The following is a 25,088-nucleotide window of genomic DNA, read 5'->3' as shown; positions in this document are numbered from 1 at the left end:
ACCAGAAGGGAGATCACCACTCCTATTTGTTCTGGGGAGAAGGGGTGTTCCAAGTTAGGGGCTTCCAATTGCAAAAGGAAGGGAATGTGGACCCCCCAAGGGACTAAGGAAGTCCACAAGAGTGTTGTTCAGCTGGCGCACCGTGTATAAGTGAGAGTAAAAGCCGGAGAAAGCTCGCGCAAACTCCGGGGAGGTACGGCAGATGGGACCTGAGGGGTCTCAGATCTCGGGGATTATCCGAGATGCCAGGGGGTAGGAGGCCAGCTTGTGGAGGTGTCTCCCATTTTTGTCCCCCCACCCATATACACGGGCGACGGATGAGCGCCACAGCAGTTTGGCCGACTCCATTGCGGTTTGCTTAATCTCGTCCCGCACGGCTGCCAGTTGCCGTTCTTGCGGCTTGTTCGGGGATCCGGTCAGTCTCCAACTGTAGGGCCTGCGCTTTGAGGAGTGCGAGGTGACTGTCCTTGGCCGCACCCTGGATGGTATCTTTACCCACTTCCCAAAGGATACTAGGTGAGGTAACCGAACCTAGATTTGTGAGGAAATATTGTTTAAGCTCCTCTCCCACGGCCTTGCGAAATTCTTTGTTTTGAAGGAACCAGGCGTTCAAACGCCATATGGGGCGTAGCCCAGCGGGTGTGTGGTCTAGATGCATGAGCACTACTGAGTGGTCCGAGATTCCGCGAGGAAGAATGGAGGCATTAGTCACGCGTTGACAGTCAGGGGCCGGCATAAGAATCATGTAGATTCGGGCGCGGGAATGGTGTGCCATTGATGTGTGTGTGTATTGTGGTGTGCGGAGGTTCCAGACCCTACATACGTCGCATGTGCCCAAGTTGGTTGCCCAGTCAAATGATTTCTTGGCCTGGAGCAACCTGCCAGAGGAAGAGACACCTGTAGAGTCAAGAGTGGGCTGCATAACCGCGTTAAAGTCCCCCCGAGGATCATCTGACCTTCGGGTAGGTTGGAGATGTTATTGGTGAGATGCTGTAGTGTGGAGGCAAGTGTCGTGGGTGGGACATAGATAGAGAAGAGGTGAAGGACAGCCCCACCCAGCGTCCCCGAGAGAATCACGAAGTGCCCCTGTGGGTCCTCAGTGACCTGAGACAGAACAAATGGGAAGGTCTTTCTGAGGAGAATGGCGACTCCACAAGAGCCCCTGCTAAAGCCGGAGTACCACACTCTGTTGAAGCCATAGCGCACTAGAAAGACACAGCGTGATCCCATGAGGTGGGTTTCTTGAAGCAGGAGAGTGTCTGGAGAGTGTCGCTGGGCATACTTCAGGACCGCCGAACGTTTGATACAGTCAACCAGACCGTTTACATTCCAGGACATGACTCGGAAAGAGTAGTGTTCTTGGGGTGTGAACGTCATGTAGGGTGGGAGATACAGAGGGCCCCCTGGGTTGGGCACAGCGGCAGGCCCGGGATGGGATATGAGCGTGGGGTGTCCAATTGCGTCCAGTGTGCAGGGTCACCATGTGATTGCGATGCGGCATCGTGAAAGTGCAATGTGCTGAATGGAGTGGAAGATGCGGTGCAAAACTGAAAGTGAAACATAGGACAATGGTCCTGAAACCCCTCCATCCCCCACCCATACTTCCGGAACCGAAGCATCTGTCGCCCTATATCGTGTTAGAAACAAGCTTAACGATAGTGTTTAGTACAGGAGATCTGTGGTGGACCCCTCCGTGTATGTCGGATGTAAATGCAGCATCAGCAGTGTCAAATTCTACAGTACAACACTGTAGGATACATAGACCTATATCCCTAGGTGGTGAGGACACTCCGTTTTGGCGTTGTTGCCCCTTCAGGGATTTTCAGATTACTGGACTGAGGAAGAGGTCAGAGTCTGTGGCCGCCCAGTCTGGGGCACCCCGGGGAGTGCGTTCTCTGGAGGAATCATCAGCTGACCTGTTCCTTTGCCTGGGATGAGAAGTGGAGGGGGGAGGGCACGGTGCCAGGTACACGGCTAGTCTGGCTTAACGATCTGGGCGCGCTGGTCCGACCTGTCTGCAAGATGGCATGCGCCTCCTGCGTAGTTTAGGGGACAGTGGTTGAGAGGTCTGCGGACCTGAATGGGTAGGCGAGGGGAGTGGAGGGGGCCCTAGGGGGTGCTCCTCAGTCAGCCAAGTGCAAGCGGCCTGAGGGGATTTGAAGAATTGGGTCTTGCCTTTGAAGATGACCCGGAAGCGGGCAGGGAAGAGGAGTCTGTACTGGAGGCCAAGGTTCCTCAGTTTTTGCTTCACCTCTGTGTATGAGCGCCGCTGAGCCTGTACTTCTTTGGTGTAGTCTGGGAAGATCATGATGGTGTAATTCTGAATTTTATGTGGGCCCAGGGTCCAAGCTTTGCGTAGGATTGCATCTCGATCCTTGAAATTGAACACCCGTGCAATTATTAGGTGGTGGGGGCTCCAGGAGGAGCCTTGGGGGGCGAGCGACCGGTGGGCTTATTTGACCGCGAACCAGGGAGAGAGTGTGTCTTGAGGCATCCAGGACGATATCCATGTTTCGATGAAGGTGGCCAACTGACTCAGTTCGCTGCCCTCCGTAAAGCCCACCAAGCGCAAGTTGTTGCGACACGAGCGATTTTCAGCTTCTTTGGCTCTTCTATATAGATCTGTGGTGTGGGATTGCAAGCGGGCCACCCGTTCCTGTAGTTGATGGACGACGTCTTGCACTGTGGAGAGGCGAGACTCAGCCTCCGAGATGCGGGCAGTGACATTACACAGGTCCTGTCTGATGAGGGATAAGTCCACCTGGACTTCCCCGATCTTCTCCTTTACTGACGACCGGGACGCGTCTATGGCTTGGAGTATGGCAGCCAGGTCATTGCTCGGTAGGGATGGGCTGCCCACCACCCCCTCCGGGGGGCTTTGGCCCACCGTGGTGAATTGGTCCATTTTAGTTTGTGTGTGGGTGGTGGAGGATTTTGGCCCACGATCTCTCCCCATGCTTGGGGAGGGAAGGGCATGCTAGATCTAGGTCAATCGGTCCCTGGGTTGGCCTCAGGCAAGGGGCAGCCCAGGGTGTCTTTGGAGGAGAAGGACGCACCCAGAGGGGGCTGGTTCCTGGCCCTGGGGCGGAAGGATAGTCGTCCACCAGGCTTGCGCCGCCCCGTGAGCGGCGGGTGCAGATATCGCAGTAGGTGAGGCCAGGCCCCCTCAGGGAGACCAATACTGCGCGGTGTCACGGCCAAGCACACCTGGGGCTGGGATTGAGAAACGTACATCGAGGGTCTGAGTGGCTGCAGGCAGTGCTCACCGCGTCCCGGGTGCCCTCCACGCTCCGACCAGCGGGACCTCAGGGGGACACAGTCTGGGGGGTGTGCGTGGGACCGGCTTGACCTCACGTGCCCACCTACGAGTGCCAGGGAAACAAAAGCTTGACCGGGACTGTGAGGAGTGGCGGGCACAAGCGGATCAAGAAAGGAAAGTCTAGGGGTCGGCCCACTGTAGAGTCAGCTTCAGGGCGGGTGTAGGCATCACTTAGGCTCATGGTAGGGCTCTACGGGGTGCAGATGTCAGAACACCGGGGAGCGCGGATTTAGGGCTTTGGCGCCGCCCGGGCTACAGTGGCTTGGATGTGGTGAGACTGGGCCCCGCCAAGTGTTGGGGCCACCCAGGGTCCAGGTGAGCCACTTCGAGGATTGGGGGCGGGGGGGAATCGGTGGAGGGGGCTCTCTCCCAGGACCCCACGCTGCTCGATTGGTGCAGACGGATCCACCACTACCGCAGTCTTGCCCTCAAAGCAGTCAATGGTGCATGGGAAGGACTGCACCAGATGGGCCCAGACGTCCTCCCACCGCTGACCTAACACTCCCAGGGTGCTGCGAGGAGGTGTGAGGCCCTGCCCGGGTCACTGGAGTCACACCCCCGGACTGGGGGCAATGCAGGTAGGCCGTCTTGTTCTGGGTCCGGCCGGGCTATCGAAAGGCCGCCTTCAGTGGGAGGGGGGTACTAGATGGTGTCTTCAAGGGTTTTCACCTCCCTTCCTCAGCTGCCCGAAATGGCGGCTGAAAAACAGTTGTGTGGCAGTGCGGCCCCAGCTGCAGCCCCCTCGGTGTCAGGCCCCGGGTCCAGCAGGGCTATCAGGAGGCTGCCTTCAGCGGAGGGGGGAGCCGATGATGTCTGTAAGGGTTTTCACCCACCCTCCGCCACCCGAAATGGTGGTTGAAAAGGCAGTTGCGACACCGTGCGGCCCCAGCTGCAGCCCCCTCGGTGTTAGGTCCACAATGGGCACGGGACTTGGTTGAGGGCCGGGGAGCCGCTCTCTGGGCCGCACCGATCAAACACCACCCTACGGGTCTTCGGGGGACAAGAAGCAGTCCTGGGCCCCACAGCCTCTTCCCTCTCGATGGCCTGTGAGTCGTTGGGTCCGCTGGTGTCGAAGTCAGCAGCGGAGGTACAGGGAGGCTGCTGGTTGAGGCTGATGATGATGATGAGGCTGATGATGAGGCTGATGATGAGGCTGATGATGATGATGAGGCGGAGGAGGAGGAGGACAACGACGACTCTCCGCGGGTCGCATGGCTGGATTACTCGTTCCAGGTCTTCGGGACACAGGTCTGCCCTGTGGCACTTGGCTGCCTCCCCATATCATCGGGTCAGCTTCCGGTCTCCGCGTCGGGCCAGGACCTCAGATGGAGCGAGTATGGGCCTTGGCCCAGCAGCGGTGATGTAAGTTAGGGCGCTGTAGCCCAGAGATCAGGTGCCCACCATTTTGAGAAGTGGCACCGGTACTCCGCAGAGATTAGGGTTGCGCAGCAATGCAGGGATCTTAGGAAGATTTTCAGCCGTGGATGAGTGGCACAGGTGGCAGCAAGGCGTTGGCTGTAGGTTCGAGTAGTGGATGGCTGCCAGTGCTTGGGAATCTTGGTGCGGATGACGGAGGGGTCCGGAGCACTCTTAGAGTGCCACTGCCATCTTGACGCGCCAAGCCACGCCCCCACACCCTCCTTGTTAACATCCTGATTGTGCTCTAGAGTTGGACGCTTGAAAAAGAACAGAATTGATTAAAAAGGTTGATCTCTGTTTGGGTAGTCATCATTTGTAGTGGTTAAAGAAAGCGAAGGACCTAAAAGTTTAGTAAATTTAATCGGGTGCCACATTTTGTAGATCAAGTAAAACAAACTGGGATTTTAAAAGGTACAAGTTATGTCCCCAGAAAACGGCGAGCAGGGTTCATAATCAAGGGGCCACTGGCTCTCTCAGTAGACATCTATGCTCCTTGACAACTTCATACCTATCATTTGTGGTGTCCTTTCATTGTGCTGTGCCAGTGATACAGTTTTGTTTTCTCTGTCCACTGACCAATGGGAGGGCAGCCATGTCCTGATTGCTCCGCCTCACAAAGTTCTTCGCCTTACACACCATGACCTTGTGCCAGATAGGACTCATGGTGTGAAAGAGAGGAATAATGAGTGCAGAGGGTGCCCACAGTGCAAAGTTATGAAAAAGCTGGCCTTAATGCTCAAAAGTTCAATTGAATTAAGTACATATAGAAAATACCTCAATGACACCTCTAGAGGTCATGCCGGTGTCGCAGATACCTCTATGACACCTCTTGGTAAGCTTAAACAAAAAGGGGGACTGATAGGGCTTTTTAACGGGGTCCAGCAAACATACCTCTTGGTGAACCACAGTCCTTGCTGTATGGAAAGTGCTGTTATAACATAGGGGGCCTCTTTGATCTGGTCTTCTGACAGCATACTTCAGTCATGTTCATCTGCCAGGCTGTGATTACAGCATTCACAATTCAGGTGCGCTTTCAACCTTGGCGGAGACACTCTTTATTACATACCAGCAGAGACAAATCTTCTTGTACAGTGATCTTTTGATGCCACCATGATGGGCGTAGCTTGGTGAATAAGATGGGGTGGTGTTAACTTAAGATTTACCAACAATTATGCTGGGATATTTTGTTACACCTTTACATAAGAAGCAAGACATGAGGGGGCCTTAGGGGGCAGAGCCAAGAGAGAGAGGATGGCAGATTGTTAAAGGCACTTAAAACGCTTTGGCCCTGATTACGATGTTGCGCAGTGATACCATTGGGGTTTGGGAACCGACTGATCTCAGGTTGGTGGTTCCGACTGCATCATTTGGATGCAACCACACACAGTGTGGTCGGAATCATCCATTTTCCTAAGGGGAACTTGTGTGGTGGGCAGAAAACGACTGCAGCACAAACTCCCATTGAAAATGTATGTTTTAAAACATCCCTGCACCGTGTGGCAGGCACCTCACGTTGCCTGCCACATGGTGCAGGATGTTTAGGGGGGTATCCCCCAAGGCCAAATGCGGAGGGCCAGGGCGTGAGGGGGCCCTGCTAGGGGCCCTCAAAGTCCATTTCTGACAGCCAATCAATGTCGGAAAGGCCGACGTGGATTGGCTGTCAGAAACCAACATCATAATCCCGACGGCAGAAACGCTGTCCATAAGGCATTTCCGACTGGCCGACAGGCTCTGTGAGCCCTTCGGACCCACGTTGGATTCCCCAGCCGGTTTAAACTCCAACCGCTGTCATCATAATACGGCCATCAGACTTTAAACCTACAATGTCAGTCAGAAAGCCTCTGGCCAGTGGTTGAAGGCTTTCCGACCAACATTCTAATTAGGCCCAATATTTTTCAAACTAATCAACATTTTTCAAGGCCTTTAAAACAGAGATGAGGGTGTATGTGTGTTTTCATTGTGATCATGTAAAAAAATCACAGGTGAAATCCAACAGACTCTTCACCATATCCGACTGAATGCAGTTGTACCCAACTATTTACCACAGAATACATTTTTAAGTGGGGTGTAACACCCCAAACACCCCCCCACACCCTGAAGCTACGCCACTTGCCATCATTATTTTGCATTCCTGGGATTACCACTATCCTTTACCCTTTTGATCCTTGCGACAAATGACTTTTCCTACTGCTTATTCTCTAACTTTCTCCAGTCTTGATGATGTCTCTTGATTGACCCCAATTGGGTCGAAATACCATTGACGCTGTGGGCAATCTGACCCTCTGAATTAATTTCATATCTGTTTTAATATCAATGATCTGTATAAACAGCAAAAATTAACTTCTTTGTCCATTATCTTTCACTTTTGTTACACACACTTTTATCTTCCATTTAACTCTCCCAAACTGTGTGATTGCTTTAGCATTGAGCGCAGTTACGAGATTTAAAATGTTCTATACTGTGGTTTACTTTTTGGGTATTGTCAATTACTCATCTTGTCTGAATTGCATCTGACAAATCATATTATTAATTGGCAAATACAGTAATTGAAATGATTCTTCTTTGAGGTTTTTGCGATTGTGTTACTTAATTATTCCACTACATGGGTGTAACAAAAGGCTCCCCAGCCCAAGCGGTGCGGGAGGCCCGATGGTTTGCCATCCTGGTGGGCCCTCGGCCCTCTCTCCATGTGCATTAGTATGGAAAGTAACAGCTCGTGGAAGCCACTTTTCTTTCCTCACTGCTAAAAGAAAAACATTTGCAACTTTATGTCTTAAATGTAGCTCACTTTGCAGCTGAACTTGGTGTCAGAGACAGAATTCTTTGGCGGTGCTTCATTTGTAAAAAACAAAAGTGCCAGGACACTTGTCAGGAGGCTACTTCAGCTTGCACCGTCCACTGCCCTTGCCAGAGCTGCCAGTGACATTACCAAAACGGGAACCTTCCACAGACACCACCTGCAGACTTAAGGATAACTGGCGGTCGATCTTAACCCCAAAATGATAGACTACCGTTGCAGGAGCGGGAGGAGGAGGAATATAACCTGGCCAGCATTCCCCATCCCAGGTGGGAGGTGGAGGCAAGCCAAATAGCAGGATCTCAGTTTTGCTGACATTGCGTTGGAAGTTGCTTGCCCGCATCCACTGAAAGACTGCTGTCAGATAGTTCTAAAACATCTTAAAAGCATCCAGTGAGTTGTTATCCATAGTGAGGAGAAGATGTGTGCCATCAGCGTATGACAATATCTGGAACCCAAAGGACTCCATGAGGGAGGCCAGAGGGCTCATGTAGGTATCAGAAAGGGTCGGACTCAGGCAGAGCCTTGTGGGACTCCAAACTTGATCTGTTTAGGATGAGATGCAAATGGTGGTATCCAAACAGATTGACCTTTATCAGTAAGAAAGGAGCCAATCCAGGCCAGCGCGGAGCCACTGACTCCTATATTTTCCAAGCGTTGGAGAAGAATAAACTGGGGCACTGTGTCAAAGGCCACGGATAGATCAGGTAATGTCAATGTGGCATCTTGTTCACAATGTCTGATAATATGTCATCTATGTGGGTGTTGGCTTTGAGGGTGTTGAGGATGTCAGTGAATCTAGTATGTAAGGGATGATTGAAGGCTGTCCACCAAGCGGAAGATCAGTGGGGTGTTGGAAGCAAGATGGATGTCTGGTTGGGGTGTTTATGTGGATTCTGAGTCTGCTCATCTGCTTATCTTCTCAGTGATTGATGGTATGGCACTTGTCAACTGATTGAAGAATTCGTAGGTCTAGTAGTGGACTGTCACAGTGCTCATCTGCTTAGAAGAGTACTTTGATTCTCTTGGTTGCTCTGGTTCCATCCATGAGAGACCTGCATATACAATGGAGTCCAATGAGTTAGCTGAGGTTGGCAGGAACATTGGTCTGCCTCCCTTTCTTGTTGGTGTGTGGGGGTTTGTTCAGTAAGTCCTTCTGCACCATGGTGCTGAATGTTTGGTTTTGAGGGATCACATTTTGATTTGTGAGATGAAGTCTTTGTGATTTTTCATGGAGGTGTGTTATAATTCAAAGACTATGTTGGCATCAGGCGAATGCTGGTGGAAGCTGGATAGCTTGATGAATGCAGTAAGGAGGAGTGTGATAGTCAGTCCAGTCCAGGGGTATTAAAAGATTGCATTGGTTTGTTGGTGATGTACTTGTGAGGTACAGGGTATTGCCTTGGGATGGTGTGGGTTCGGTGATGTTCTACTTAATGTCCAATGTATTGAAGCATTTTTGGAAGGACTTTTTTATTTTCTTGGTGCTTGAGTCTTTGTGGAGGTGGAAGTCTCTGAGGAATATGGTGTGGATGTCTTGAATGGAGGTAGAGGTGATGAGGTCTGAGATTTCTTTGGTGAAGACCTTGTCAGTGCTGGGTGGTCTGTAGGACAGAAGGAATAGTGTGGTCTTCAATGCAGAGACAGTCAAACGAACGTGACAAATTCAGTTGATTTGAGTATTCCTGATTTGCTAAGGTTGCAGAGCCAGGTGGATTTTAGAACGATGGCAACACTCTTACTTGCCTTATGTGTGTATGATCAGTGCATTGGATGCTGTGGCCTGTGCACATGAGGATGTCTAAGGCATATGTGAATGTGGTGTGGGAGTCACGTTTTTGTGATAAGAGTGCATTTAGTCTGTGTTATGTGATGTCTGTGGTGTCAGTGGAGAACTGACAAATGTACATTGATGAGCATAGGAAGCTGATTGGGTGTGTATGCTGGTGAGATGGATGTATATATGATTCTAGAAGTTTGCCATGAGAGTGTTATCTGAGTGGATGAGTGGTATGGATCCTCAGTGTGGGGATAAGACCATTGGGAAGATACTTTATGTATCTGGAGGTAGGGAATCGGGATCCTCCCTGTTCCTTACAAGCCAAAACAAGAGGCATTCTTGACCTCAAATACCTAGTGCTGATGATGTGCAGGCAAGACAAGTCTTGGGAGTGTCCATTTTTAAAGATGGGGATGGGACACAGTGATCTTATTGGTGAGTGGAACTAATTTTGGGGCAGGACTTGGCTATGGTGGCTAGTAGGTTGCGTCTGGCCTTAGCAAATACTAATTGGTCATGGGTGCACTGATTTGGAAGGCAGGAAAAGGAGTGAGAAAGCTGATTCGCTGGTGAAGACTGGAGATGTTGTCAGTTTGACTTATGTGGCTTTGGGAGTCTTTGATTGGCCCTACTTGCAATGTGTTGGAAGACAGGAAGGGAGGAGGTGAATTGAGAGGCTGGAGAAGGCTGTTATCTGAATGGCTGCAATGACCTAAGGTGCTTCGGTACTTAGAATGCATACCCTGTGATTCCTATATTTCCCCAGGGAGCATTTCTATAGCATTTATAAGCATGTGACACTAAAACGCCTGCTGACACTCTGAGTGTGTGAGTGAGGTACTTGAACATGTTAGGTGCAGTGGTAATTGTTAGTGGAGGGCCCTTCAATGTACTCTGCAATGTAGCTTGCAGGGAGGGCCCCTTGAGGTTTCATTATGTGTCCATTGTTCTTTTCAGTCTTGGTTGTCCCTGGTTCCATGTAATTCAACAGACAACTCCTGTTTCTTAAAAACCGCTAGATAAACCAACATGCTTTTTGAATTTGAAAGTGGCTTTATGACACCTCTGGGTAAACAACAACGCTGTGTGTGTAGAAAGGGTCTCTATGACATCTGTAAAGGAACTATATTCCAGTCTGTAAGGTACATGCGTCTGTGTCACTTGTAGACGAACCATAGTTCTGCCTGTATGAAAACTGTCTCTATGGCACTTCTAAGTAAACCTCATTATAGGTTACACTAAAAGTACCTCTATGACAACTATAGGTGAACACCAGTCCTGTCTGTATGACAAGTTTCAATCTGTTCTATGTAGCAATGCCTCTGTGATCCCTCCAGGTAAACCACAGGCTTGTCTGTATGGAATTCCTCTCTATGGCACCTCTAGGTAAACCACACTGAGAGGGCCTTAATGACACATCCGGGTAAACCACAGTCCTATCTCGAACTGGGGTGGCGGAGTGAGCTAAAGAATGATGATGGATTAAACCCAGATCAGTTGACTGGGGGTGAGTGCTTGCAATGTTCAACACTCCGTCCAGCATCCCCTTTGGTTTTGCTTTCTTTCGGCACAAGCCATAAAAGTGTGCAATATAAAAGATAAAAATGCCACAAATAGTGAAAAGGTTTCTCACATATAAACAACCAATAGTGCAAATTCCAGCAGAAACAAGCCTTGGAAATGCAAATGTCTTGCATTTGCTTGAGTTAGAGCTAATGGCTCTGTAAATGACAATGTCTTTTACCCCTGTGGTATGAAGTGTATGTCTGTGGTGTGTAGTGGAATTATGTGGGTCGGATTGGAATTGTTAGTTGTGGAATTGTGTGGTGTGGGATTGTGTGGTGTGGAGTGGATATGTGTAGTAGAATTATGAGCCATGGTGTGCTGTGGAATTACATGGATCGTAATTGTGGTATTGAGTGTACTGGAATTATGTGGAGTGGGATTGTCTGTTATTGAGTGCAATTATGTGGAATGATATTTTGTGTTGTGGAGTAGCATGTAGTGGAGTTTAATTGTGTGGTGTGCTGTTCAATTTTGTGGCAGGGTGTGTAATCCTGTGGTGTGGATTGGATCTATATGGTGTGTTGTGTAACTGTGTTGTTGAGTTGAATTATGTGTTTTGGTATCAAATTATGTGGTGTGGAATGGAAATGTGTGGAGTTGAATTGTGTGCTGTGGAACTGTTTGGTGTTGAGTGAAATTAAGCTGATTGGAATCATGTGGCATGGTGTGGAGTGCATTTATGTGGATCTTTGCTATGTGATAAGAGTGGTTTTATGTGGTGTGTATTTATGTGGTATTGAGTAGAGTATAATTATGTGGAGTTGAATTATGTTGAGTTGAGTGGTATTATGTGGAGTGTAATTATGTTGGGTGGTGTTGAATTGTGTGGTGTGGAATTGTGTGTCACACCAAACATCCAGGTATGCTACACAGAATGAACAATTTGAAGTTGCTCTCATATACCATAGAGATGGGCAAGAGGTGGGCTAGCCACTGAAAGCTTGAAAGCCACTAAAAGTTTTAAAGCCACTGAACAGCTCTAGACAGGCCCAGCTACCACTTTTTATTTAACTTCAACCCCAAACCAAGCTGAGCTGCTATCCACACACTACCCTTACAGGCAAAGAGTTAAAATCAATGCATTAGAATATGAGATACAATGGAGAGACGCATAGCTACCAATTTACTGAATGGCTTGTACAACCAGAACAAGCCCCTTGTCCAACACAATATCTCTTGCAAGTGAGAGAGCATGCGCTGACGCATGTGAGACCTAAACATTTGCAAAATCAATTGGCAACTCCGTTAAAGTCTCTTGTGCCTTATTTTCCATCAAAACGTGCTAAATTGGAAACTAATGTCCAACATGATCAGGATATTTACTGTGGTTTTAGCCAGTCAGGTTTGAAACAACACTTGGAATGTTTATGAATACCGAAAAAAGTTACAATGTTGTGCCTGCTTACCAAAAATTACATTATTTTACACCTTTGAGAACACCCATATCCCCAACCCTAATTTCAAAATATGTCACTGTTAAACATCGTTCTGACTTTCGGAGTATGCAGAGTGTTGAGTGACATTTACAAACACCACTTTCTCCTAATGTGGCTGCTGCATCAGCGTGCCTGGTTCGCCTTCCCATGAGTGCAGCTCAGTTACCTTGCCTAGGACGGAGTCCATGCATCGACGCCATTACTTCACTGCGTGCGGCACACAGTGCACAGGAGAAGTGCAAACAATGTGCAGTTCGACCTGACGCCCCTGCTCAGCCTCACAATCCCCAGCAGCACCCCTTGCACCAAGGCTCCACACCACCATGTCCTCCTCACCTTCCCTGCAGCCTCCCCTTGCAGTAACCCTTGTCCCTATGGGGCTCGGGCTCTCTGTGCTAAAGGGTCTCAGTCCCGTGGCTCAGGCAGATGCACCTGTCGGCACAGCAGGCGCGCAACACCCATTGGACTCACAGGGCTTCAGCCCCCCCCCCCGTCGTGTGTGGCAGCCCGGGCTGAGACACCTTCCCGGGCAAAAAAGCAGCCGCACCCGAGCACTTAACAGGTCTTTAAAAGACCATTTGCATGTTAATGAGGCCTCGCTGTTGTTTCACCCCTTCTAAGAGCCCCTGGAGCTCCACCCTGCCTATTGCTTAAAGTTCAGCCCCCCCGAAATTTTTGCTCAGCCCCCCCCGAAATTTTTGCTCAGCCCCCCCCCCGAAATGTGGCTCTAGTTGCGCCTCTGCGGCACAGCATCAGGTGCAGCATCAGGAAGCACGCAGACTCGCGGTAAAGGACGGGCCACCGCGAGGACGCACGGCAAAGACATGACGAATGACGCACAACAACAGAAAGTAAAACTGAAACTGGCCATGCTCCAGCAAATTAGAGTTGTGCGAGCATTAGATGTGGTCATGTGAGGAAGAAGTTGGGAGTGTCGAGGGAGTAGTGTTGAAGACCGTTCATTTTCCTTTCTTTGAGCTCTTATTTCATTGCTGCCCAGAGGCGAGTGACTGCAAAAGTGAGCACCCTGTAAAACTCCGTTCCGCCCGCGGTAGGCGGAGATGTTTGCTCAACTCCGCCCCAAAACACCCTCTGTGAACGCCGCCGACGGAGCGGGGTATTCCGCCCACGCTGTCAATGGATGGCACGCCTTCAATTGAGTTTAATTAAACCTGGCCAGGGTTAGACCGTGCAGACCATGTTATGTTAATCACCTACAACATTCCACTCTAAACATCGTCATGGTTTGTGCAGTGCAGAAGTATTTTTGTAGGGTCCATGTCATTTTGGAGTGTTGCCCTAGGTGGAACTGACACTTACAAGTGTTGGAACTGAGGAATGGGAGTGGGATGACCAATGGCAAGTCCTGAAACAATCCTCATTCGTGGATCTTCTTGCGTATTCACAGAGACAAGAAATCAGAGCTCCAGATTTCCTTGCCACATCACTAAGTGCCACAAAACCTGTGAAGGGTACATTAAGGACAGGGGGGAAAGAAGGACGAAGCTGAAGTGAGGGAGATGGGACTGACAAGTGAGAAATGACATGGTGGAATTAAGGGATGTGAGGAAAATGTACACAGAAGGAAAAGGGGGCTAAGAGGAGTTAGCATGAGTTGAAGCTGAGGGGAAAGGGTGGCAAAGAGCATGGCAAAGATAACACACAGGTAGAGAAAACATATTAGGGGGCAGATAGGGGGGAAAAGGGTGGGATGGAGAAAACCAACGGTGTGAATGCCAAAATGAGGAGAGATGAATATCTAAAAGGGGAAGGAAAAAGAAGGGGGCAGCGAGGAGGGGGGCAGCTAGGAGGAAAAAGGGTGCAGAGGAGACAAAAGGAATAAGAGGCGAAAGAAGACATGGGGTAAAAGAAGCTGAAAGAATCGGACATTTGTGGAGGGGGAAATAGGAAATGGTCATAAGAGGCAGAAAAGGGGCAGAGAGGGGAAAATGGGTGCAGCGTCAGCAAACGGGGGTAGGGTGGGCAGAGGGGAAGACAAATGAGGGCAGTAAGAAGGAAGAGAGGACAGAGAGCAGATAACACAGAACATCTGGGAGGAATAGAGAAGGACGCAGAGATTGCAGCAACGTGAGATTTCAAGAAATTGTTTATAGCGAATGTTAAGGACAAGAGCGAGGAAACCACGGACAAGAAAAGTTTCAGCGTTCCAGGCATTCAGCAGTTTTCATGCGGGGGGGCTTGCAAATCAGGAACAAGAACAGAGCAATAACAAGATAATAAAAGGAAAGCAACAGATGTCTACATGGCGGTCAAAGGCGCCACATTCTTCCAGTCCAACACTGAATATGCAAAGATCAAATGATAACTACCAAATGCTCTGCTGTCTCTGTTAGCTTCCACCATTTGACTCAGGTGCTCTTAATAACAGGAAGTGCATGGCTACCTGATGAAGCAAAGGCATGGACGAAGGACTAGGGAAACAGACACCTGCCTTGACCACTATCATCAGATCGCAAATACGACGGCCAGTTTCAGTTTCAAAGTTAAAAACAACAAACGTGCTGAAACATGGAGCGCGGCGTCTGTGAAGCGGCGGGCACATTGATGAAGATAAACATGCTGCTCTCATTGATAATAAGTGTGCAACAAATAGAAAGTGGTGCAGTCGTCTGATCTGGCCCCTTGCAGAACCATGCTGAAACATAAAGCGAAGTGTCCGTGAAGCAGGCACCGCATAAAGCTTCAAAGTAAAAAAAGAAAGCATGCTGAAACATGATTAGAAAGGGGCGTGGTCTACCGAACCGGGCCCTTGCAGAAACAAGCTAAAACATGAAGTGTGGCATTCGTGAAGCGGGTGCCGCACTCAGCTTCAAAGTAAAAAAAATGTGCGCTGAAACATAAAGCACAGCGTCTGTGAAGCGGGCGCCAGACTGATCAAGATAAAGAGCGTGTTTCAGTGTTTCACTTGCCGTGAATGGGGTGCCGCCCTGAGTGCGAAGTGTTCAGTGTCAATGTAAAAATAAGTTCCATAATAAGGTCATACAATAAATAGCACAAGTGGAAGAGGACAAGTCCTGGGGGTGATCCATGGGAGTCAACAATTGAGAAAAAAGGTGGGACAAGCAGAAACCATTATCCAGTTAGAGGCAATGTTTTTTAAAGTACACTGACAAAAGGCAATCAGAAGCTGGAGGCGGGCTGTAAGCCCTCTGACTGAATACAGCATGTCGAGAGACAGCGCATGTACTGCCTAGGCTCGAACTAAAAAAGGATCACCATGACCCATGTCCTGACGCGTTTCGGGCCTTGCGCTGCAGTCTGCCTATGAGTAAGGGCGTCAGGCCCGAAACGCGTCAGGACATCACTGAGGTGTGTTTTGCCAACGGACTTTCCCTGATTTGACCGGCTTGCTGCGAGTGCGTTCCGCAATGTGGTAAACCCTTTTCTTTCAAATAACACAGCCCTGCCTGGTCGTGGGACGACACCACCGCTTACATGAGCGGGTCCGCTGCTGTCTATTGGTAACAGTGGCATATGGAGCAGCGAGTGACTGTGTTTACTGGGGGAAAATTTCAGGAGGTGAAACCATGGAAATTACAGAACTTTGTCAGTGCGAGAGACCGGCAGCCCACTTGGGCGTCATGTTAAAAGACTTCCCTTCCCAGAATGCTTTGCTATCTTACTCACTTGATTGATATGCAAATAAAAGGAGGTGGAATTTATGGGAGCCTGATATGCTGGTCATTTGCGCTGCAGTCTGCCTATGAGTAAGGGCGTCAGGCCAGAAACGCGTCAGGACATCACTGAGGTTTGTTTTGCCAACGGACTTTACCTGATTTGACCGGCTTGCTGCGAGTGCGTCCCGCAATGTGGTAAACCCTTTTCTTTCATATATATATATATATTCACTGAAAAAACCATAGGTTTCAGGGGTGTTATAGTTAGCTGGACTTTTCACTTGTACAAAACCATTGAAATTCCCCCGTTATAGTTAGTTCAGCTAACTATAACTCGGGCGCCCACAATGCACTGCTGATGACGTCACATATTACATCACTCATGACATGGTCAGTGACATCACTCATGACATCACTGATGACATCTCAAATGACATCACTGATGACATCACTGATGACATCATCCAGTGAATGTGTGTTTTTCTGAAAATTAAATATGTTTTATATATGTATATCTCAAGGTCGATGGAAGAATAAATGGGTATATAAGTGTCTAAATGGATGATTTGTTTTTGAAAAATTGATTGTGTAACTGACTGATTAAGTGTATCATAGTGAATACATGGCTTAGTGAGTAATGTTTAAATATGTAAATATCTGTATCAGTCTCTCACTTTGTGTATAAGTGGCTGCATGGGTTGGTGAGTAGCTACATGGGTGTCTATATAGGTTATTAGTTGGTTTTTTGAGTATCAGTCTGAGTGTCTGCATGGTTCGGTGGGGGGTATTACGTAGTGCATAGGTGCATGAATGAGTGACTCACTGTTTGTATGTGTTGAACACAGCATGTGTGCAGGACTGTATGGGTGGATGAGTGTGTGTATGGGTGTGTTAGTGAGTGAATGACTGTCTCAGTAGTGTCTTTATGAGTAACTACATATGTTTTAAACTAGTATATGTGACTATTGGTGTATATATGTGAGTATATGTGAGAGTGAGAGATTGAAAGAGTTCCTGTATGAATAAGTATGTGTTTCTATAAGTGATTGTTTAAAAGACTAAGTATGTGTAAGTTTCCGTAGAAGTAAGTATGGTGGTGTGTGTATAACTGTATATGCAAGTAAATGTATGTTTGATTCTTTATTAGCATGAGTGACTATGTGTGTGAGTAACTCTATGGATGAGTGGCATTGTGTAACAGGATGTATAGGTGTATGAGTACATATGATGAGTGAGTACATGTATGAGTGACTGTATAGGACTGTTGGTGAATGAGTGGATGTGTATGTGGATCTTAGAATTACTGAAGAGGTTGTTGTAACTGGTATTGGTATGTCCATTGTTTTGAAAATTTTAGTCTCTATTTTTGAATGTGTGTATCAAAGGTTATATTAGGGTGAGAGGAGGTCTGCCACTCTATCACAAGGATGATGTCATCAGTGATGTCATCAGTGATGTCATTTGAGATGTCATCAGTGATGTCATGAGTGATGTCACTGACCATGTCATGAGTGATGTAATATGTGACGTCATCAGCAGTGCATTGTGGGCGCCCGAGTTATAGTTAGCTGAACTAACTATAACGGGGGAATTTCAATGGTTTTGTACAAGTGAAAAGTCCAGCTAACTATAACACCCCTGAAACCTATGGTTTTTTCAGTGAATTTCTGAGGTTTTTTAAATGCTAATTCCTAACTATAACGTGCCTGAAACCTATGGTTTTTTCTGTGAATTTCAAAGGTTTTTTAAATGCTAATTTCTAACTATGCCTACAGAGATAGGACATGTGAAGAAAGAAGAAAAATGCACAGAAAGAAACAAAAGAAGTGCAGAAAGAAGCAACAGAAGTCCTCAAATACGAAGATAAGTGCAGGAAGAAGGATAACGTGCAGAAAGAACAAAAAGAAGAGCAGAAAGAAGCCTTGTTGCAAAATCATCCTGTACCCTCAACTTTTTCAGACGGATACTGGTGGTAACTGAGCCTGACTAACCAGTCCTAGAGCCAGTGCTATGTTAAAAGACACTTAGAATACAGTGAAAACACCTACATACACTAGGGAACATTATGCGTTGGGGTCCCCCTGTGATTAGCATGACCTCCTCTGTAAGCCCCTAGTATATAAGAGGGCATGGGGATTAAAACTACCTCTTAAAACAGGCCACAGGGCGTTTTTGCACACGTTAACTCAGGCCCCGTCCCCTCCCTTCACCACTGTGTAAACACGCCCTGTGTCCGTTTTTAGTTGGGAGATTAAGTTCATTTGAATCCTGAGGGTCCCTGGGGTCCAACTAGCCCACTAGGTACCTCCAGTAAGTGCCACAGAGCTGCGTTGCAGAGAGGTGTAAAAAGTGGCACGGCCTGGACCACCTCTCTGCAATGCAGCTCAGTGGCGCTTACTGGAAGCACTTGGTGGGCTAGTTAGCCCCCAGGGGCCCTCAGTATTGAAGGGAAATTATATCCCCAATTTAAAACGTGCCATAGTGCGTGTTTGCACATGTCACCTCAGGCCCCGTCCCCTCCCTTCACCACTGTGTAAACGCGCCCTGTGGCTGTTCTAAGTTGAGAGATTAAGTCCCCTTGAATCCTAAGGGTCCCTAGGGTCAAACTATACCACTAGGTACCTCCAGTAAGCGCCACAGAGCCTATGTTATAAAGCACAGCGCTATGCCATACATATTACAATCTGGGATCCATATCTTTCTCACAGTGCATATGCAACCTTACACTCCCCAGCACATATTTTATATTACAACTTTAGAGACTAGTTAGGTTACACAACACTGCCCTGTGCATATTACACTCCAAGGCGCATATCGCATAGCACGCGCTAGTGCCTGTGCTATCTCGCGCACTCCAATGAATCTATCATTGCGCACAATGTATTGCATATTATATTTCACGCCTGGTTCATCTTATATCACACTTTTTGGTGCATAGTTTATACCATACACTATATCTAGTTTTCATTTTCAATCGTGCTCTCAGGACTATGTTCTATATAACACTGTGTTCACATACCCTTTTCATTTTGCGATAGGGGGTGGAGGGTCAGGGGGTGTTTCTGCGAAGTGAGCCCGGAGTCACAGTCACAAACGTCCTCTTCTTCCTGAATAAAAGTGAGATTATGCTGCATACTTGTTCATATTTTAAGTAGTTCGCACAGACACAATGTTTTAAAAACAATAAAGTTCCTAATACCCGCCTTCTCTGAACAGTTAGCTTGCTGCCCCATCCCCTTCCTCCCTATCCTCTGTTGTGTGAATCCATGGACTAGCCTCCTCCCTCCTGCCATGCATGGTCTGATGTGCTGCCACTGCCCTCAGTATGATGCACCAGTCCACTCCTCCTGCCCTCCATTGCCCAATTCTATGCCCCATCATTGACCTCCTGCTTAAACTCTGTGCTTAGCTTGCTGCCCCTATTCTCCTTCCCCCTGCCCTCCGATGTCTTTGTGCATGCCCCTGCTCCATCCTTTTTGCCCACCATGTCCCATGGACCTGCCACTCCTATCTACTCTGAGTGTTCTGTTGAGCTGCCACTCCCCTCCCACCTGCCTAGCATTGTCAGATGACTGTAACCTGTCCCTGTCACCTCCACCCTGCCTGTCCACATGCCATGCCCCTATCCTCTTCCTCCTGTCCTACATGGTCCATTGTACTGCCACATCCTTCTGCCCTCCCTGGTCTGTTGTGCTGCAGCTGCTCCTCCTGCCTGCCCCGTGTGGTCTGTTGTGAGGTCCCTTCCCCTGAACTTTCTTGTCTGTGCACAGGTCCTGACCCTCCCTTCTATCCTCCATCGTCCTTTGTGCATGCCCCTCCACCCTCTTTCTTGCCCATCATAGCCATTGTGCTGCCACTAACCCTCCCACTTGCCATGCATGGTCTTCTGTGCTGCCATGGCCCCTCCCACCTTCCCTGTGTGGTCAGTTAGCTGCCCCTGACCCCCTCCCACCTTCCCTCCATGGTCTGTGTGTATGCCATCACAGTCTCACTGTTGCTCTTCATGGTGTGTCTTGCTTCTAGTGCCCATCCTGCCTGACCTCCATGGCTATCTTGCTGCTCCTGCCCTGCCCCCTTGCCCCCAGCCCTACTCCCTCCCTCCTGGCTTGTCTGTTCCATTGTAATGCCCCTGATCCGTCCCTCCTGCCCTTTATGGTCTGTTATGCTGCAGCTTTCTCTCCTGTCTGTCCATTATGGTCAGCTAGCTACCATTGCCTCTTGCCCCTCTGTTCTCTGTTGTCCATGTGCATAGTCCTGTCCCCTCCCTCTTGCTTTCTATGGATTGTTGTGCTGCACTCCCGTGTGGTGTATTGTGCTGCTGCAAACCCTGATGCCTGCCCTGCAGGGTCAGTTTGGTGCACCTCTCCATGTCCCTCCTGTCCTCTGTTATCCAAGTCCATGTCCCTATCCCATTTCCTTCCATGATCCAATGTACCATACTTGCGAACATTTTGAACTTGGTAAGAGGGAGATTTTGAAAAAAAACTGGGGTATTGATTTTCCCCTTTGAGTTACATTGAAAAAGAGGATATTGTAGACAGGAGACAGATCAAATAAAGCCCATTTGAGCTTAAAAACATTGGACGTTTCCTGGCTGAATCGGGTCTGTTGGCATGTATGGTTGTACTACCATTGCCTCTTCCTTCTGCCCACAATGGTCTATTACATTGCCACAGGCTTGAAGGAGGGTAGATTTTGTATCACAGGGGGCCCCTGGCCCGTTCTGTCCACACCTGAAGTATGAGACCCTTGTCCTTGCCCTGCCAGCTGCATTTGTAGGCCGTATTAAATTGACCAGCGGGTCCTGTGTTGCTATATAATTATCCTGAGACATCCTTACCACTCAGCCAGTATAAAACCCCTGTGTAGGCCCTTCTGTTCAATATGTAGGCCTCTTTGTTAAATTGACCATAGCTCTGCAATTTTAGTGTATAGCAGTCTGAAGGCAGGTCTGCGAGGCCTTCTGCTCCAAACCAGTAGCCCCCACCCTACCCGAGTGCTCCGTGCTCGGTATCAAAGTTCAACATCCCCCTGAAGCTGTCGCCATACAGTAGGCTGCATCCTGGACTGGTACTTGCTTCCTGGGCAGGTTTCCCGCTTTTAAGGAAGTGGCAACCGCAGAGCGTCAGGTTAGGAGAACTGAGGAGATTTTATACATGAATATATTGAATTCCCGTACAATACCCATTATTTTCTGCTTGCTCTATGGAACTTACGAAAAGCGATTGGCCTGAGAGACTGACCTTTTCACCCAGTCCATTGTCAGCATTAAGTGGGTAAATGACGAAATGTCTGGTAAAATCTGCAGACGAAGCTTTTGGGTAGCATACGTAGGTAGATGTAGCGTGCAAAGGAGCCCACAAAATGATATAAAAAGGGAGCACCCACAGATATCGACGGACTACCTCGCCGTCTGTATGTAGGTTAACAGGCAGTGCAGGTTTTCCCCAAGAGCTGGGAGCTCTTGTCTTCCTTTGCTTAAAATGTCTTACTCTGCTTTGCTTGAAGTATCTTATTCTATTTTACCTATATGAAATGTCATGTTATGTTTAACCATTGTTCTCTTTACTTTAGCATTTAAAAGATTTTGTATTGTAATTGCAGGAATGCTTGCTCTAAGAGTAAACGTGAGTGTTCCTAGGTAACATTTTCCTTGGTGTAACTTGTTTCTCATGATGCATTTATAGATGTGTTTTCTCTCTCTCTCTGTCAGTACATTAATTGAGATACAGAGAATATCATGACAGCTGTATGATTATCTGGATTCTGTATTTTGTACTTTATGTCTCTATTCTGCGGTTTCTTTGAAGTTGCATCTTCTCATTAAACTGCCATTGTATTCTGCCTCCAATTCCATGTCTCATATGTCTGTTTTCTTCATTTTTGGAGCAAGCGTTCCTAGGCACCCCGGCTCAAATTAAGGTGCCCCTTTTGTCCCTGACTCACTCTCCTGCTCAGTTCTGTGGTGGCTCCCGGGGATCTGGGGACCGCCCCTAGCTTCCTTGACCCGTAATAGATCTTGCCTCCAACAGCCTCTCTTGCAAGTCCTGTATTATTGGTTTGTTGCCCCTGCCCCCCTTTCCACTGCCCTCCATAGTCTGTTGTGCTTCCACGGCCCTTCCTGCCTGCTCAGTGTGGTTAAATTGTTGCCTTTGCACCCTCCTACCTGCCTTCAATTTTCAGAGTCCGTGCCCCTGGCCTCTGCCTCTCAACAGTATCCTAATGAACAACTAGATTGCTAACATTCTATATTTATCACAAAAGTGTGGAACGCCTGACATCATCTTGATGTAATCAAAACTGTAATACCTAGAGCATTTCCTTTAGAAATTACATATATGAGAGGGTCTTATTGGCATCAAAATTATGGTTAGTGCTCTAAAAGGCTAAAATAAGGACATATTTTCTGAGTTTTCAAATAGCGACAAAGCACTTTTAAATTATTTGTTATCTTTATGTTTTTTTATCCAGTTGACCACTTGATTAAATGTTGCACTTAGGGGAGATGATGTGGTGTTACTTCCAGAACTGCAGACTTTGCAACTGGGGAACCAGGTTGAAGTTTCTGCTTCAGCTCGACATTCTGTGATTCTGGTCAAATCACTTAGTTTCCCCATGTCTACAACCAAAATGAATGTGTTCTTGTGTGATGTAACCAATGCTCATGTAAAGCACTCCAATACCTGACAAGTCTGCACTATATAACACTGCAAAAACACAAAATAATAAGTGTTTTGCACACTTCTGTCATTGGGCTATATTTGGGCTACATCTGGGTGATTTTGGGCTACATTTGGGCTCTTTTGTCTCCGGTGGCCATCTTGGGAGATTTATTTGTTATGAAGTTTCCTAATTTCCTCATGTACTGCAGTCTCCTCAGTAGGAAATGATTTCAGTTTTTTACTTTGATTCCATCATGAAGGTATTCAGATATGTCACACATTTGCCATAAATTCTGAATGTTAGCACTCTAGTTGCTCATTAGATCATTGTAGTAAAACTACTGCACCATGGAAGTCTGCTCCTGGTATTAAAAGTGCATGTTTCAGTCTGCATGTCAGAATTTTTTTAATGAAATAGAAGAGGATTTGAGAAGTCACTCAAAATGTGCCCTCATTTTCTTTCTTCAGCATTAATCATAATTTCTATGGCAAAATGAACCTCCTCATTGTGTTCCTTTTTAAATTAAATGTTTTAAGTGTTACCAGTTTATTCCAATCAAGATGGCTTCAGGTGTGCCATACTTTTGTCATAATGAAGACAGTAAGCGCTCTAGTTGTTTTTAAGAACATTCTGGGACATTCTGTCATTGGGCTATACTTGGGCTACATCTGGGTGATATTTGGGCTACATTTGGGCTCTTTTGTCTCTGGTGGCCATCTTGGGAGACTTATTTGTTATGAAGTTTCCTAATTTCCTCATTTACTGCAGTCTCCTCAGTAGGAAATACTTTCAGTTTTTTACTTTGATTCCATCAAGAAGGCATTCAGATGTGTCACACATTTGCCATAAATTCAGAATGTTAGCATTCTTTTTGCTCATTAGATCACTGTAGTAAAGCTACTGCTCACCAGGGAAAACTGCTGCTGGTATTGAAAGTGCATGTTTCAGTCTGCATGTCAGAATTTTTTAATGAAATAGAAGAGGATTTGAGAAGTCACTCAAAATGTGCCCTAATTTTTCTTTCTGCAGCACTAATCATACTTTTTATTGAAAAATGAACCCCCTCATTTTGTTCCTTTTTAAATTAAATGTTTTAAGAGTTACCACTTTAATCCAAGCAAGATGGCTTCAGGTGTGCCATACGTTTATCATAAGTAGGACTGTTAGCGCTCTAGTAGTTCTTTGGAACACTCTGGGAAGCTGCAGTAGAACACAAAGGAATCAACTGACAGTCTCTGCCCTTGTTGGATGTACATGTTTTACTGAGAATGTCAGACTTCATTCTCACAAGACTGAGAAAGATAATGTGAATTTACAGAAAATAAGCTCTCAGTTTAGCCTATAGATCACCTTCCAAACCTCTGTGGTAAAAGCATGAGAAAATATTTTTCTCTCAATCATGATATCCCAGCAGAAGGCTTTTTCACATGGTGAAATCACCTTAGAACATACCACAATTCCTAAAATGAGTATGGTACCATCAACAAATGATTTATAATGTAACTAAAGTCTTAAAACCTTCTATTAACTGCAATGCTTTTTAATGAGGTGCTATCATGTATATTGGTCCCAAGATGGCTGCCAACACTTCTTGGATGAAGTGCTGACAGCCAATCAGATCTCAGGATGAGATGTGTGTTTAGGCTCCGCCCACATATATATATGCTTTTAAATGCTATTTTCTCAGGATCTACTGAACAGATTTACACCAAACCTACAAAAGGCACTTCCTTGACCTAGGGACTACCTCTCTGCCAAATTTCTAGTAATTCTGTTCAGCCGTTCGGGCTGTAGCTCTGTCTAAAGGTCCTATGGAAAAATGCATGGGAAAAACGCGTTTTGGGACCCCCCTTTTATCTCAGCCCCCGCTTGACGAATCCCCCCGAGACTTTCAGGGTAGGAGCGGAGCGTAGCGCCCCACCTATTTTGAGAAATTCGCGAGGATTCATCGACCGGCGCCAAAGTTATTCAAAATAGAATGTTGCGGATTTCCTATGGAAACGTGGTCCTAACTATAACTATCTACTGGCGACCGCCAGTAGATAATATATATATATATATATATATATATATATATATATATGAAAGTTCCACAAGTTGCCCAAAGACGAAGCGCACTCGCACCAGAACAAATAACTCTGCAGCACACCAACAGACAGCGTGTCAGTTCCTTTTGATAATATTGCCCAACGCGTTTCAGATTCATACATCCTTGTTCACGGGCAGCAGCATTAGAAACCACAATGATCTCAAGGGACTCTCAATAAATACCCATTTTAATGTTGATTCTCATCAGGTGAGTCCATGGTGAATACCAAGCATTGTGGGATAGGTAGTCCCGATTATGATAATACTTCACAATGCCGCTAAATACATCTTGCCATTTTAGTAAACCATGATAAGTTTGGAAAACACACGGTGCTGTGATGCGCTAAATACCGCAATCTGGTGCTCTGCCAGGCTCCACTGT

The 25,088-nt window shown here is 47.2% G+C and overlaps 1 protein-coding gene and 1 long non-coding RNA gene across 2 annotated transcripts in view; one reads left to right on the top strand and one right to left on the bottom strand.

The window, feature by feature from the left end:
• The window catches only part of LOC146868127 (uncharacterized), a 124,853-nt gene extending 112,063 nt beyond the window's left edge, over positions 1 to 12,790 (bottom strand). The window contains exon 1 of the long non-coding RNA XR_014962418.1: positions 12,654 to 12,790. This is a non-coding gene — a long non-coding RNA (uncharacterized LOC146868127). The remainder of the gene's footprint in view (positions 1 to 12,653) is intronic.
• LOC146868126 (alkaline phosphatase-like) overlaps positions 1 to 25,088 on the top strand; it is a 215,904-nt gene that overhangs the window by 28,681 nt on the left and 162,135 nt on the right. The gene's annotated exons all lie outside the window — the stretch shown is intronic.

Source organism: Triturus cristatus, chromosome 1_2 (assembly GCF_964204655.1).
Source record: "Triturus cristatus chromosome 1_2, aTriCri1.1, whole genome shotgun sequence".
NCBI classification, from domain to species: domain Eukaryota; kingdom Metazoa; phylum Chordata; class Amphibia; order Caudata; family Salamandridae; genus Triturus; species Triturus cristatus.
This window is presented reverse-complemented; position numbering and strand designations above follow the sequence as displayed.